Raw genomic sequence first — 16,204 nt, 5'->3', positions numbered from 1 at the left:
ATGGAGATGCATGATTTTTATCAGGTTTTAAAAGAAAAAGGAAAAAAAAAGACATTTCCTGAACATTATGGTTCTTTGGATAAAAAACAAGACTGTGGGTGGATTTTAGTCATAGATCTACTTAGTTAAATGAGCTTATAATTACGAAATTATAGGTGTATACCACTGCACCTGGTATTTTGACATTTGACAAGATGCTATCAATGCCAGTTAATCTCTTCCAGTGGATAATTTACTTATGATTCACATATATTACGCTGATGCAGGTTATGAAACAGATAACAGTGTTTGTTGCGGCAGGGTTTATTTAATGTGCTTCGCGGCTGTGATACCCTAGGTCAACAAATTAGAGAAATAATAATGTTTAAATGAGCTCTTAATCTGGAAGTGTCGATTAATACAAGTCGTAGAGATCTGGCCCATTTATATAGTGTGGTATTTTATATTTTTTAATGCCAAGAGAAAGGTTAAAGAAACACATTTAATGTTTGTGTAAAAAGTTTGTATATTTCCGACGGTGGAAGCTCTGATTCAAGAGAACGCGACTATATGAGAGGAATGTCGTCCATACAGTTTCAAGTTGTGGATGTGTGAAGGGGGAGGGAGGTCTTTTTTTGACACTGTGAAGATGGCAGCATTCTTGGTGGGGCAATAATCCAGGGCATATATGCCAGTGCTGACAAAGGTCTGGGGCGGGGATGTGTGTGTGTGTGTGTGTGTGTGTGTGTGTGTGTGTGTGTGTTTTTGTGTGTGTGTGTGTGTGTGTGTGTGTGTGTGTGTGTGTGTGTGTGTGTGTGACTGACGGGGGATGTTACTGATCCCTCAAAAGGCTAAATTTACCCGGGAGTGATGGGGACAGGTGGATTCTGCTGGGACGAAGGGGCAGGGGCGGTGGTGGAGGGTGTTGGAAAGAACCAGACCTGGTTTCAGTTCAGACAGAGATCGGGGAAAACACACAACCCAACTCGGGGGTTTCTATTCAAAGCCAGCTGGTCTGGCTTTATCACATGCAGGACATTTATTTTAGGCAGTTTGTTGGTATTTTTTTTTTTGTCAAAACTCTCTTTTGTTTTCATTTCTTTTTTTCTGAAACTGTTTGATTGAACCGGGCCTCAGCTGGTGCTGCAGGGTGTAACTTCCTGGGGAAGCAGAGAAACGGCACGGGTGAGTTTTTCATTCTACACCTATTCCCTTCCCTCCCCCCCAACCCCTCTGAATCTCATTCTGTCCGTGGAAAAACCTGTCTCCGTCAGGATTTCAAAACATACTCTGCACAGTGGGTCATGACATGTTTAACAGATTAAGCCATAATTTTTGATATTTGAGCTTCTCGGTTTGAACTCCGCAGAAAATTTATTTTGAAGTCCTGTTGACTAATTGTTTCATTATACCCTTGCTGGATTTAGTGAATTATGCCTTTGTCATGTAGCCAGATACATAAATGACTATACTCCTGAAAAGATCCATTTAATTGGTGTTTACTTTGAGTTTTGCCTGCTCTTGACAAAGTAAAAAGACTCCGGAGAAGCTCGAACACTGCTGAAGGAGGAGTCAGGCAGATTGAGGGTCCTGGAACCAAGTTGTTAAAGTCTACATTTTATTTCCCGAAGGCAAGACAAACGGTTTAATTCACCTCAGTGGAACTTCATTGTGTTGTTTCTAATTCTTCACAGTCAGTTTAGGTTACCGGTACTTTCATGGGTAATTGCTTAGAATGTCTCATTGCGCGATCTGGAATTATCAGAGAGAGAAAAGAGCACGGCCTTAACACGCTGTTTGCCTCAGAAGTGACTCATTCCCTCAAGGTAGCTACCTTAGTGGCAAATACACACTTGCAAGCAATGCGTTCGGCACAGTTCAAGTGTTTAAGAACACACTGCGCAAAACTTTTGGAACAAGTGAGAACACTTTTGTCATATCACATGGACAAAGAAGGGAAATTGTCCAAAACCAACGCGATGGAATTTCATACTAAACCAAAGGCTTTGTTTGGGTTTAATGAGGGGTGAATAACTCTGTTGGATATTTTCCTGCGACATTTTATTCTTTGGATAAAATCAAATGAGAAGCATATTAATCCTGAATTTGATAACATGTTTTTAGTTAATTTTTCTCATGATTTTATTAGCATCACTAATATTTATTGTACAATCTGCTCTTCCAATTACAATTAACTCTAATGATAAATAAACATTAATTATATTTTTTTACTTGCTTCCATGCTCAGCAATTTACAAAAACAAAACTGTAACAAGCTGAAATAGAGGAAAATTAATGGATTAATATAATAAAGAGATATAAGTAAACAAGTAGACGTGCACTTGTGTCACTTATTTTGTACCACGGGGAGAGTTACCGTCCCCCTGCCATTGACATAAAGAGGCAGAACCTGGAAAACTTTGACCCAGTTTACAGGAACCGGTCGGTCCTGACTTTTTGAGCTTTTCTGTCCCTGAATTCCAACGGCTTTGATGGTCACTGGAGTTGAGGAAACGCGTTGTTTTTGTTCTCCGTAGGACGGCGAGCGCTCTCACGCAGTTGCCTCTCTGCCTTTGAAATTCACCTCATCCTGTCATTTCACCTTGACACTGTGCTATTAGTTCCACTGTTGCCGTTCTCTACGCCTCATGAATAGTCGGAACGCTTGTTTATCTTTGGTGGTAAAGTGAATATAGATCACATCAAATTTGATTCGTAGTTTCTGATGATAAACCCTGCTGTAAGTGTGTCAAAAGACGTAGAGATTTGTGGTCACTCCTTGTTTCAACTTTTTTAGGTTTTTTGTGAAATGTTATTCAGTGCAGATTTACTTTTTATTTCCAGTTTCCAATGTGTTTTTTTGTAAATTAATGGGAAGGTTAAGAGACAGCATAGAAGTAATTTGCTGTTTTTTTTCTTTCTGTAATAGCCGGTAACAGAGAGCATAGCAGTAGTTAGGGTAGCCGTCAGTTTCCATGGTTATGTGGTGGGCACCACTGATCCATATGCTCTTGAGTTACTGAAGATAGCCTGTGTTGCTGGAGAAAGAGCATTTCATTTTTAAAACAAATTATCACTGAACCGAGACCTATTACACATATGGAAGCAGTTTCAATTGCGATGGCATGGAAAGCAAAAGTATCTTTGTTCCACTGTAATGGCTTACAGTAAAGGCCTGGTAATTTGGTCTTATTTTTCCTTTTCTTTCTCTTCTATCGTCTTTATTATATAATTTTGGATGAGTTCCAGCAGCATTCTGGCCTCCTGTCTGAAAACTCTCTTTCCATCTTACCCCCCTGAGCACTGCCGGGGCCAGCAAACAGTATGACGCTCCCGCCGCCACTGTACAACGCCTGTGCGCCGGGGCCGCCTAAATCTACAAAACATGAGTGCTGGCGCGAGGCGGCTCTTTTGATCTGCGGCTAATCTCAGTTGCCTGCCTCCCCTCTGATCATGTCTGAATAAGAATGAGTCGAGGGTGATCCTGGAGGCACAAAGAGCTTTAGACGCTGCCGCTCATCTGCCGAGCTCTGGCGTGTAACGCGGGCCCCGCGCCGATTGGTCGCTGGGCCTCACTATCAAACATAAGCGCTGGGGAACCCTCTTTTAGACACATTATATTCCGCTCCGCTTGCTTTTCTTCACAGTGAGATGCTATCGGCTGCTTGTTGAGAGTGTGGGAGAAGTTGCACAGCCGTGCTGAGTGATCTTTAATTGTCGAGGGGAATTGGCTGAGGTCAACAGCAGCAGCGGGGACGTCTGCTGTGTAATGGTTACTACGGGAGGTGGAAACAGTGATAGGCTTTTGTGCTATAGCTTAATGTATTCAAATTCAGGTTAGGCCCCTGTCACTCAAACACTCTGAGTATCATTCATGAAATATTTCTCAAAGGGGTTAAATGATAATATAGCAAAATCAGTCTGTATTCTTGTGTTGTTGAAGCTACTTCTCAATCTGGACATGGTTTTGTGTTATCAAATACCTGATCTGAAATCAATGCGATCCAACTGCTGGTCGAGGTTGAAAGGATATTTTACACCGACATTAGAATTTTTTTAAGGGCTTTAGTCTTTTTGGTCTGAGTACCTTCATAGAGGCTCCTTCGTGGAGCTGGCAGGTTTTTGTGATATGATTAATTTGTCTGATTAGTCTTTTCAGCACCCGCATAATGATACGACCAACCACATGGCCATTGCCTTTCTAAACAGGTCATATTAGGGTTTTATTTTTTAATCTGGTTTCCCTATCAGTGGGACAACATCGTTTGTCAGTGCCGTCATAAATGCATCTTAAAAAATATATTTATTCATAAGACTGTTTCCAAGATTCAGTTAGGTTAGGTTTAGTCAGGTTGGGAAAGAAATATCTTAAAGTCCCCTTGCATCACGCTAATTTCACCTTTGCTCCTAAATCAACCAGGCTCAATTCGATAATGTTTTTTTCTAGTCAGAAATGTATATATAAATGTGTAACTGTGAACCAAAGTTAAATTGAAAGTTTGGCTAATTTAATGTTGCATTGCGGTTCTTCGTTCACGTCATTTATACTCTGAGATGTTGATCGTGGGCTTTGCTCAGATGCAGGATTAGTTCTGTTGGGTTCTGTCCCTGCATATGCAACATCAATAGTGCTTAAGATACAGCTTTTGCACAACCTCAGGAAACACCAGGGGGCACCTCTTGATGAATAAAAATGATGAGAAAAATATATATCATTGGAATCTCCAATTTATGGACAGTGAGGGTAGTGAGAGCAATGAAATAACTTTGTCAATGTTGAAGCAGTTGATCGGGAATTCCAGCTCATTAAATAAGGAGAAAAAAATGATTAGCAGAGAGGGACTGTTGGCACTTGCTACAGCATGGACAAAAGACCGGAAGACGAGGGGAGTAGACAGAAGTTCCAGTATCAGGGATTATGACGTAAGAAGTAAATTAAAAATAGATATTCTACAAATGTTTGTCTATGTGATAAAACAAAAAAAATATATAAAAAAACAGGTTTAAAATGCTGGTTAAACTTTGTATGGGGGATACATCTAGATAACTATGCAATAAAAAAATAGCAAAGAAGGAGGCAGAGCTCCCCTGCAGGCTGCACATTCAATTGCACAATATGCTGTTTATATGTAGCAGGTGTCACACTTAATGCATCTGCCACGTGCGTATATACATTCATGACATGGATAACATTCAAGAATTTTGATGGTAAAAATCAATTAGCCGTCTTGACATTTTCATAAAGTTACTAAATAATTTAACAATATATGTAGTCAACAGCTGCTCTTTCTTCTAAATATCCAAATGTATTTTGGGGATATTGGGCTTATTGAAGCCATTTGTTACCATTCATCACTGAATAATAACACATGAGCAGTGGCAATGTCTGGTTTTTAGATTAAGCCTGATCCATTGAGAACAATTTAGCAATTTATATTCCCAATGAGGAATCAATATTCTTACTCACTCAAATTTGGTAAATCTCATGCAAGTTTCCAGCACAAAGATCAGTGGGCCTTCTCAGCAGGCACCACTGTAGGTATGTGCGGATGTGTACTTGTGTGATTGTTTGTCCCGTACACGTACACACTGTACACACGATAGCATAACGGAGTGGGGAAGCAACAGGTCTGATTAACAGCTCACCCTTCGGCACTGTCAGCCCTGTCGCAGGACCATGGGGCTTTTCCTGTGATGTAACTGGAGCACCAGGCAGAACAAAGGGAGAGCTTGTTGTTCAGCTTGTGCCTCATCCATAATGCATAGAAGGTGTACACACAGAATAGTGTTGGTTAAACATGACACATGCAAATCACCGGCGCAATCTCTCGTTTGACACGGCTCGGTAGGGGGTCTTCATGTGGCCGTTAGTGTTTCCGTGCCCCTGTGTTTTTGCACGGTTTGATCCAAGAGGGTGCTGTTCTCAAAGCGAACTGTGAGGACAAGGACTTTAATGAAATGGTAGGGTGGATTCCAAGCTGGCCAGACACAGTTAATGGCCAAACCACACAGAAACACTATGTTATGGAAGTTAACGCTCTTTACGGTTTCACTGAAAAATTAGTCAAACCATTATGGAACACAGCTGCTCATGATAAGTAGACAGAACTTTTCTTTTTTTTCATTTTTCTACAAGAATTACAGCTGACCGGAGCTCTAATAGAGACAATTACTGCAGTGGCTTTGTGTTTATGACAAACGTGGGATCATGTCCAACATGAAGGATAAAAAATCAGTTGATTTTGGAGTGATTTATTAAGTTTAAGTGACAGATGAAAAGTTATGTGCCGTCGTTCAAGACTTGTTAGTTAGTTGCAGTTTTCACAGTTACACATTTACTAATACCATAATTTATTTCTATATATCATATTTCCGTGAAGGCGATGACTACAAGACTGGCGATTACTACAAAACTGATGAAAATACTGCTTACTGTACCTTTACAAAGGTAATATTGCCTGCCAACTGAATTTAGAAAAAGGGAACTAGAACCGTTACAATACATACGCTCATGTGAGTGTAAAAATAAATACTTCCCCAGAATCAGGAATTTCTTTGTTTTATATATTTTGTAATATGAGGACATATGAGTTCACTTAATTAACGTACTTTCTCACCTTTGCTCCTGTAATTATATTGTACAGTGGTACAATTCATGTGACTGTAATTACTAATGATATTGCCCTCTGAATTTCATTACAACCCTTATTAATAAGGAGCTCCGAATCATGTGTAATATCATGCTTTGGATGACTTAAACAAAGACCAAGCGCAGATCGGAGAGGGGAAATATGTCTCATCTCTCCTACAGAGTGTGAGATGACTTCTGAAGCAGGTATGTTTTGCCTTAGAATAGAACCCAGATGTTCAGGCTGATCAAGTCCGGTACAATACGGATACATGTCTGTGAACATCGTCTAAGAATTTATGAAATATGGTGACGTTAAAATGTGTTCATTTAAAAATGAAAACTGTAGATTATATAAAATAACAGTCACAATAGACAGTATTATACACTGCAGCAGATTTATTCACTTCCAGTTGATGCCGCTTACATTAAATTGTAATATGATTAATCTGGTTGATGTTGGCCTTTAGATATTGGATATTGACAAGCATTACTTATCTTTTGCTGATACTGCATTTTAACAATGATTGAACAATTTTGACATTACTTTTTTGTAGATAATTTCTATGGTAAAGGCTTAATTTTCCCCTATAGTTTTAATTCAGTGGTGCATAATGGCCTAACTATTTTCTATAGGCATTTCAACCCAAACATTTTAGAGGAAAAATAATATCTTCAGTCATAATTTTCAACATGATACATTGCAAACACTTGCAACACTCATATTGATCTAACCAGAAGACACACACACACACACACACACACACACATTTGTGCAGAAGTGCGATCTGTTGATCCCCAGCTGAGCCTGTGAGTTAAATTGGCCACCAGGTACTGTATTCCTGTTTCCCCCGCAAAGAGTTTGGTCTTCAGATCGTCTTTGAACAATCTCGTGACAAAACCCCAAATGTCTCTCAAAGTCATTGGGGGACGGACGCGGGGAGAATGCCTGAAAGTGGTAAATACCAAATAAAGATGGAAGCCTCCTCAGACACGTCCGACACACACAGCAAATGCTCCATGTGTCTCGCAGTGCTCGTGTAATAACTGGCTAATTCTCGGGAGCAGCGAGGCAGAGTGCTTGACAACGTCATCTACTTTGACAGGCAGATTGTGTTTTCACGTGAGCATGATCGACAACAGATTGCACTGAGCCCGGGCTGTTGCTGTTTGCCCTGGAAATGTGTTTGTTTTTATCCTTTGCTTGCGAGAGACATTCCTTTCTTTCCCCCAGCAAAAAAAAAAGAAAAAAGAAAATACACATTTTCAGGCGAGCTGTTCTGCATGTTAGTGTGTGTGTGTGTGCGTGTGTGTGACACATGCTGTGAAGTGACTGCCAGCAGAGGCTTAAGAAACAATCCAAGCAAGATCAATATCAGCAAACCGCACTTATGTGTTTGACTTAACATCCAGTCGCAGTTTCCCTCTTCTCTTTTTATGCACCGCTAATGCCAAACCTCACAAAATTGCATTTACCCAAAAGCCTAAAGTGTGTATATATACACACTGAGACATATTTGAAATTACATAATTGTTTTGGCAAACTGTTGATTTTTCCTCCACCAGGCTTTGATGACACTGTCAACCCACACTTGAACACACACAAACACCTCAAAGCATAAGTTCGGCATTGTGCGTTCTAAGAGTAGGAGGGAGGGACGGTGGCTAATGAGCTAGACTGGGAACGTTTTAGGCTGTGAAAGTTTCAGATGGCAAGGAACTAATAATCAAGTTTTGTTTTTTTTCCCCCTTTCCCTAATTAAGGAGAAAATGCTTTGGATCAAGATTACAGAGATGCCACAACCTACAATGTCTAACCTATTACACACTCATCTTGCGTGCACACACTCGCTGTGCGCCTAGCTCGAAAAAAAAAAAAAGAACTGTGACACACTCTGAACGACTCAATACGCATGTAACAGTAATCTCGCGGTGATGCTGCGTGCCGTAGACCCCCGCTCAGTAGCCACGAGGGCAAAATATACCGTTCTCTGCTTTGCATTAAATGTGTGAGAACAGAATGAGGCTGTTAGTGTGCCTTCACTATAAGTTCTTTCCCTGTAGACAAGTCAGACGAGTCTTTTATGAATATGCATGAGGCAGTGTTTGCCTCGTTTAATGATTTTTTTCACCATTAAAATGTATGCAGTCCACCTCCCCCCATTTACTTCTCAGTATTTCATATGAACGCACACACACACGCACACACACACACACACACACAGGCACACACGAGCACACACACTCAAAGACTTTGACATGGTTAATGCACATGCACTGCTATTTCCATTCCGCTGGCAGAGGTTCACTCCTCAGACGTCCCTGTTCTTTCTCCTCCCAGGTGCCAACCGAAGACAACCTCAAGCATTGTGAAGGCTGAACGGACCTCGAGCTGACGGCGCGGCGGAAGCTACGAGACTGAGGCCACGCAAGGCGGCAGACGAAAAGGAACCTTGAACGTGGTACGTACTTAGGTGACGCAAGCTGACAGTAGCACATGCTAAGCGCTCTGAAAGGAGGAAATTCCTCTCTATTAAGGTCGTCATATCTGTAGTTTTCACCCACTCCGATACGTGAGGCCATTGACGTCCGCCATTGTCGCATTCACGAACCCACTACCGTGTCTAACAGACTATGAACCCTATTGATCATTATGGAGGTCTGGGGGCCGGAGGAAATGCTATTAAAGATTAAAGGGTCAGGTGATGTGAAGGTGGTATCCCGAGTCATCAGACACCAGCAGCTTCAGTTACAGGCAGTAATGTTTGCCTGTCCAGCAGATTAGCCAGCTTGATTTATTTATTAACTGATTTCATGTCCCACCATTTGCTAGCCCAAATGACATGGCTGACTGGGTGGGTGGCTGGCTGCATACGTGGCCTACATGCTTTTGGGGTAAAGACAAATATTTGGGTCCTGCATGGCGTCGACCTGAACTTCACACGGTCCGTGGTCCATGCACGGCAAAGCTATTTAGATGCCCAAAAAAAGTTGGGTCAGAATATTGTTCTGAGAATGAAGTGGATGACGCCGGTACAATAAAGGTAAGGATAATTATGAAACCTAACACAAGTCTCAAACTGTGTTCAGTGTAAAATGGTACAGATTATCAACAGTAAGACTTTTACCATCCAAAAACAAACAAACAATGGATCATATATTTTCTTTTTTATCGATTTATGAAAACTGAAAGAATGAGGCCTAATGGTGTATACGATTATGTCAGGCGTCGCTCAAGACAGACGTTTTTCTTTTTTTTCTTCGTTTTTTTTTTACATGACACGGCCCCGAATAATGTGAGCATAATACAACTGTGGTATTACGAGGCTTATCGCAAATTCATCTCCGTACGAAGAAGCCATCGCGCCGCCTGTCTGCGTCTTATCTGAAGTGGCAAACTTGCCGTTCTAATTGTTGCCTCCTCACTAATAGAGTGGATGTTTTGAAATCATTTTGGTTGGGTGGATAAAGGCTCGGTAATCCCCCCCACCACCCATGCTTACTGTCTCTGTCAGCGCTTATCTATGGGAGATAGCACTGGGTCCTGGAGAACGGTTGGCAGCCCGCAGGAGGGTGGAATGGGTTGTAGTGTTTCAGAAAAAGGGGGCATCATAACCGCTGCAAGTGGAAGGAACGTGGGGGGGGGGTCGAATTTTTTTGGTATATCCTGAATGAGATATATGAGTAGATCCATTTCATTTCCATTTCCATTTTCTGTATTATTTTTTTTGGAAACATCTTTAAAACAAGTCCTATCAGTTGATTTGTCAGTGTGTACCCTGTTGGGGTTGGGGGGGGGGGCTCAAGTTAACATGCTTGACTTTTTGGATGTGAAATGGATGAAACATCAGGCGAAAACTGGTTCTGCCAAAACTCGAAACAGAACTTTGTCAGCCTGGGCACCTCCGTTGCTCCATGGGTGGAAGCACACATCCCCCATCGTCCTCCTCAAAGCGCTGCTCTCCGCTCAGAGCAGCTAATTGTGCGTCCGCTCTGTCGGGACCGGCGCGATTATTACGCATTAGGAGCCGTGCCTCTTTCATTAAGTCGCGTTGGGAAATGTGAGACCGCCCCCTTCCAGGAGTCAAAAACAAAAAAAAAGGGAAAGGAAAGGAGAGAAGAGAAGAAGGGGGGAGAGGGAGTCAGAAAATCGATTATTTCGCCTCCGACTAGAGGAGAGGGTTTTAGGGAAAGACTCGGTCAGGATTGCGGGAAGGAGCTCGCAACATCGCACACAAACCCTCCGGACACCCGGCAGCAGGAGCAGGAGGAGCAGGAGGAGCAGGAGGCTATCACCGCTCCACGGCACCGCGCACGACCAGGCGACGCGTCCCCGCCGCCTCCCGATCAGACACTGTCCGACCGAGAGAGAGAGAGAGGGAGGGGAGAGAGGGAGAGAGAGAGAGAGGGAGGGAGAGAGAGAGAGGGAGGGAGAGAGAGAGAGAGAGTTCTTGACTCTGACATTATAGAGACTCCTACCACGCACCGTGGGTTACTTTTTTCCCCCTCTCCTCCCGGCGACGTCCTCTCTGCTAAAGTTGCGCTCCTGGATTTTAAGCGCGTCTTGGCCAAGTCCATCTCCACCGCGCGGCGGCTGCGAACCTTCCTGTCCCTCGGCCGGACCGAATCACCGGCGCGGACCCGCCTGTCGTGTCTTTCACTTCAGCCCCGGACCCGATTTCACGCGAAATAAAGTAAGTACCGCGCGCGCACTTACGCACGCACGCACACACACATACACATACACGCGCGCGCGCGCACACACACACACACCACTTGCCATATCCCTTTCGCGAACATCTCGCAAAACATCCACAAGACACATCATATGATGTTTATTTTTAATCTTCCAGTGGAGGGGGGGGGTCTATTTTACGCGCGCTGCCTCCTCAACTAAGAAAAGTAACTGTGTCTATTGATTTGCCGTGACCCCCGATCGACTCTTGCCGGTGACAACTATGTCATAGGATATAATTACAGGCCGACATCAAATATCTGCTTATGGTCAATTAGGAGAGCCAAGGGCTGCCTCGTGTGCCACCGTCGTGTCGACCTTGTGCCGCTTTCTCGCGTCCACATGCAGGCGCACAGTCCCAGACGCCACCGAGCAGGACATGTCCTCCTTAACACGACATGATGAGAAGTGTTCCTGTCTCCTGTGCTGCGGGGTGGCCCATGAAAAAGTTACACCAAGAGTTTAGAATGTAGAGTTAAACCTACCTGGTGTGTGTGTCTATGTGTGTGTGTGTGTGTGTGTATATATATATATATATATATATATATTACAAAATTACATGACAAAAAATGAAAACAAGTTTTCATATATCTGTTAATTTGCTGCTTTAAATCAACAGAATCCAGAAACTCCCTGGATTTGGCCTTATTTTGTGGTAAAGAGGCCACTGCAATAATTTTTACCAGTTGTCAAAATGTACTAAACTCAGTTGCACTGATCACAATTGGCCTGCGTTGACACATACATTAAATCAGAAAAAAGGGGACACAGGCAACTTTCATAAATAATAATACATAAGAAAAAAACGGAGGGGTGTAAATATCAATCATTTTCAAAGCTAGAATACAGGAGAGCACAGTTTGTCGGATACGCTCGAGCGTTGATCCGTGCAGGGACGCAGCGACAACAGTTCAGTAACTCTGCGTTTTGGAGAGCGTTTTTAGTGTGTTCGAGCTGAATTATAATTTCTCCTCCGTGAGTTGGAGACAGGTTGTTTAGACTTGACTTTCACCACAGTGAGGAAGACGCATTTCTGCGGGGAGTTAGGTTCAGTCTCACGAGGCTCAAGTGAACCTGTTGCAGTGTGAGGATTAATAATGACACCATAATTAACCTGCGACAACTTTTCACAGGTTGCAGCTTTTTAGATAAAATTAGATTTATTTGTTTTGCACCCAGTGTTGATACAATGAAATGTGCAGATGCACCAAGGGTGGTGATAACATTTTAAATTACCACAGCACACTTCATTTTAATTTAGATTAATTGTGGTGCTCACTAGGTTGTGTGCATGCAGCTCAGGCTCATAAGTCTTAAAGTAACTCTCTCTCTATCATTTTATTGTGAATTTGTTACAAAGCAATTTATAAACATCAATTGTATCACTTCAATAAATAATGTCCATTTTAAAAGTTGAACAAAAAAAGAGTCTCATTAATGTTGAGGTAGCTGCAATTTCTTCAACTTAAAACTGCTATAATATTCACTGCTTATTTTGAGAGCTGTTAAATCTGAAATATGGTTTCAGTGAGACATTTTGAAAGCACCCTGGAGAAGTACAATTTCTAAGTGATAGAATGTTTCTGTCGACCTAATTTGTGACTCTGTTAAAAAGTGTGCTGCATACATTAAGTCATTTACTGCTTGATTGCGTTTTACAATTAAAATAATACAGTCTTTATAAAGTAAATGCAACATTTTTCATATTTTAAGAGGGCACCGTGTCCCGTGCATTACTTTTTATAATCCATTATTCTGGTTTATATGAGTTGTTTACCCATAAAAATGAATTAAATTATATTAGTCTATAAAAAGATTTTACACATGGCCGTCCCCCCTTCTACCCATCGTCAATGAAGTTGTCCTGTGTGGCCTGTCTGGCCTGTTGCTCTCTTGGGATTTAGCGTTAGGTTAATCCGCTCAGAGGAAGGTGAGCGCACGCATGTGGACCTACGATTACACACACAGAAGACTCTGTCAGCCAAGCTGTGTAATCTCAGGGACCCTGTGCAAACGCACATGCACACACACAGACACGCACACACACACACACACACACACACACAGACATGCACACACACACACACACACAGACACGCACGCACGCGTATGCAGTCGCACACAAATGCATAAGACAACAGCGTGGCCCGTCCCTTTCTCTCTGTCTTTCTTTCACGCACACGCAGCTTCACACACACCGACACCCACACCCCTCTGGTCTGCGCTGCTTTTCTTTCTCTCATTCTCTCAAGACCTCTTCCTCTTGACAAATCATTCGGGATTTTGGGTGCTGATTCACAAAACCAACAGTGACAACACACTCTTACCCTTCTCACAGAGAGGGATTAGGAGGTCACGTGTCCCTGTGATTGGCCAGAGCATTGAGCCGATTGTCAGGGCACTTTGCTGTACACCAGGGGCTCAGTAAAGCTTTGGTTGAGTGAAGGTAGGGGACACATTGTGTGCCATGGTCAGGTTTTTTTTTGTTTTTTATTTTTTAAATCAGCATAGGAGCAAACTTCTTGCCAATATCTTCAATCATAAATGTCTAATGTCACACCCGTAACTCTGTCAATACGTATTTTTACTGGCAGATCGAGACGAGCATGATCACAAAGAGTGAGTTAGCCTTTGGGTGCTGTAAAGATGTGTGCCATCAAGCTTGCATGAAAAAAAAAAAAAAAAGAAGAGGTAAAGTATACCTCTGTTTCTGTACAGAAGGCACTTCTTAAGATTCCCTCCTAATGGAAAACCAGATCTATGAAAACATTCTTCTTAATGGAAACATCAGAAGCATTTATGTTAAGCAAATAATTTAATAGCCTTTAAAAGTTTTTTTTTTCTCTCACTAATGGTTTCAAATATTTTGGAAGGGTTTTTTCTTCTTTCACAGTTTGCTCAGTCAAATATCAGTAAAACACTCATTTGCAGATTACAGGTTGGCAAGATCTGGAGGTAGATATGGAAGAACTGTAATTCGACTTCATGCCCTCCGGGTCAAACAAGAAGGTAATATAAGAGCCAATTGCAGGGAATCATATTTACCTGATATATAAGAAGCAAATAATACCGTAAACTGTCAAGAGACATCCCTGGATGCCCTGCAAATAATACCGTGCAGTCTTTTTATTTTTTATTTTATAAATCTTGCAGACTAGACCTTAAAATACAAATGTGCAAAAACAAAGATAAGCTCTCTTCTACATAAATGCATCTGACAAATAATGTGGAGCTGTTCATTTGTTGGAGTAACTTTTTTTTATAAGCAGATGAAAACACTTAGGTTTTATAATAACTCAAGGGCTTGTTGTATTTGTGTTTATTGCACAAGGCAGGTGTTCACTCTCGCTGCATGGGAGAAAAAGACTCCTTTTTTCGGTTGTTTTTTACACATTTTTATGGCGTCAATGAAAAGCATCGGGCTCAACCTCACAGTGTGTTTATTTACTCATTTTGAACAGATTCTGAACAGATCTCCCTTTCATTGTCCTAACTGTTGTGCATGTTGGAAATGTTTACCCGAATGTTTCTTTGCCTTAGGAGCACTGTCTGTGTATCCTCGTAAGTGCCGCGATTACTCATTAAACTTAAAAAATAATAATAATCCAAAGTAAATAACACGGTCCTTGAATGGTTTTATGGTGGATCGAATGCATATATTTGAATATGTCCCGGTTTCTGCATAATGATGCAAAGTCTTCTTCTGTCTCTATCTAGTAATTAGCGGTGACGTTCAGCAACTTTCTCTGTGCACTGTAAGTGGATGGGGGTGTGCGGGGTTTGTTCACTGGGGTGTTAAAGATCACAGAGGAATATATCAGCCTTTGATGTTTAATTGTATTGTAAAACACATTTTAGAATATTTCTGCATAAAGTAGACTTCTGGCTGCGCTGTGCTTTGCGTTTGCTATTTCTTTGTGTGTTTGTCTGTCAGTATGTGCTGTGTGTCTGGGAGGTGTGTGTGTGTGTGTGTGTGTGTGTGTGTATGTGTGTGTGTGTGTGTGTGTGTGTGTGTGTGTGTGTGTGTGTGTGTGTGTGTGTGTGTGTGTGTGTTCAAGTTCGTGCCTTGTCTCCGTCTGTTTGCGCGTCAGAATGTTTGTGCTTTTGTGTTGTTGTTTTGTTTTTTTGTCTGAGGTTTGTGAGGGTGTTGCTGGTGTATATTCAAATGAAAATGCGTGTATTTCTCTCCCTCCTTTATTCTCACGCTGAAGAGGGTCGGATTTGATGTCTGGGATGATGGAGCAGTCTGGAAAACAGTGTCAGTGCGAGTGCCGAAAAGGCAAACTGAGAAAATAGATGCGCGGGGAGACAGAGGAAAAACACACAGAGAGAAAACGCAGTCAGAGATTTATTTGAGCTGAGGTGAGTGAAGAGCAGGGCAACAGAAAATATTTGGCTTCAGATCAGGTATTCTTCGTTAAAGAGTGACGCTCTCGTGATGTCACGTTTTAGCACACTGATCTAGATGAACAGGATGTCCTGCCTTCTTCTTCCTGTTTCCTGTTTCCTGCTTGGCCTGCTGGTCATTATGGCAGCAGCTGCCTGCTGGGTGGTCCGCGCTCAGCAGTGCTGACCACACAATCATGGTGTCAGCTGCAGCCCACCTAAAGAGACACCCAAAACACCTCGCCATACTTGAGGCCTGCTCCCTGAAATATTTGGACAGGGAGAGAGTCCTGGGAGGCGAGAAGCCGGGGGGAGTGCAGGGAGCAGGGTATTTTAAATGATAAGACAAAGAGAAACATTTAGACTGGAACAGAGTTTTGTGTCTCTTTGCCTAAACAGTGGATGGTTCAGATCAGGCAGAAGGCCTCAGCATCAGCATCGACACTCGATGTTTGATGTTAAAATGAGAGTTAAAT

General features: G+C 42.2%; 1 protein-coding gene across 7 annotated transcripts in view; it reads left to right on the top strand.

Annotated features, from left to right (window-relative positions):
- The window catches only part of mef2cb (myocyte enhancer factor 2cb), a 197,335-nt gene that overhangs the window by 122,576 nt on the left and 58,555 nt on the right, over positions 1-16,204 (top strand). For 2 of the 7 annotated variants that reach the window (XM_047328998.1, XM_047328997.1), the window contains exons 1-2: positions 933-1,164; positions 8,949-9,069. The gene's annotated coding sequence lies outside the window, so the exon portion shown is untranslated. Of the gene's footprint in view, positions 1-932; positions 1,165-8,948; positions 9,070-11,015; positions 11,302-16,204 lie in introns of those variants that run through there. The other 5 variants (XM_047328996.1, XM_047328994.1, XM_047328995.1 and 2 more) reach the window with 5 other exon arrangements.

The sequence above is a fragment of the Scophthalmus maximus genome, chromosome 19 (assembly GCF_022379125.1).
Source record: "Scophthalmus maximus strain ysfricsl-2021 chromosome 19, ASM2237912v1, whole genome shotgun sequence".
Lineage (NCBI taxonomy): Eukaryota > Metazoa > Chordata > Actinopteri > Pleuronectiformes > Scophthalmidae > Scophthalmus > Scophthalmus maximus.
The sequence above is the reverse complement of the archived record's forward strand: the minus strand, read 5'-3'. Positions and strand labels throughout refer to the sequence as shown.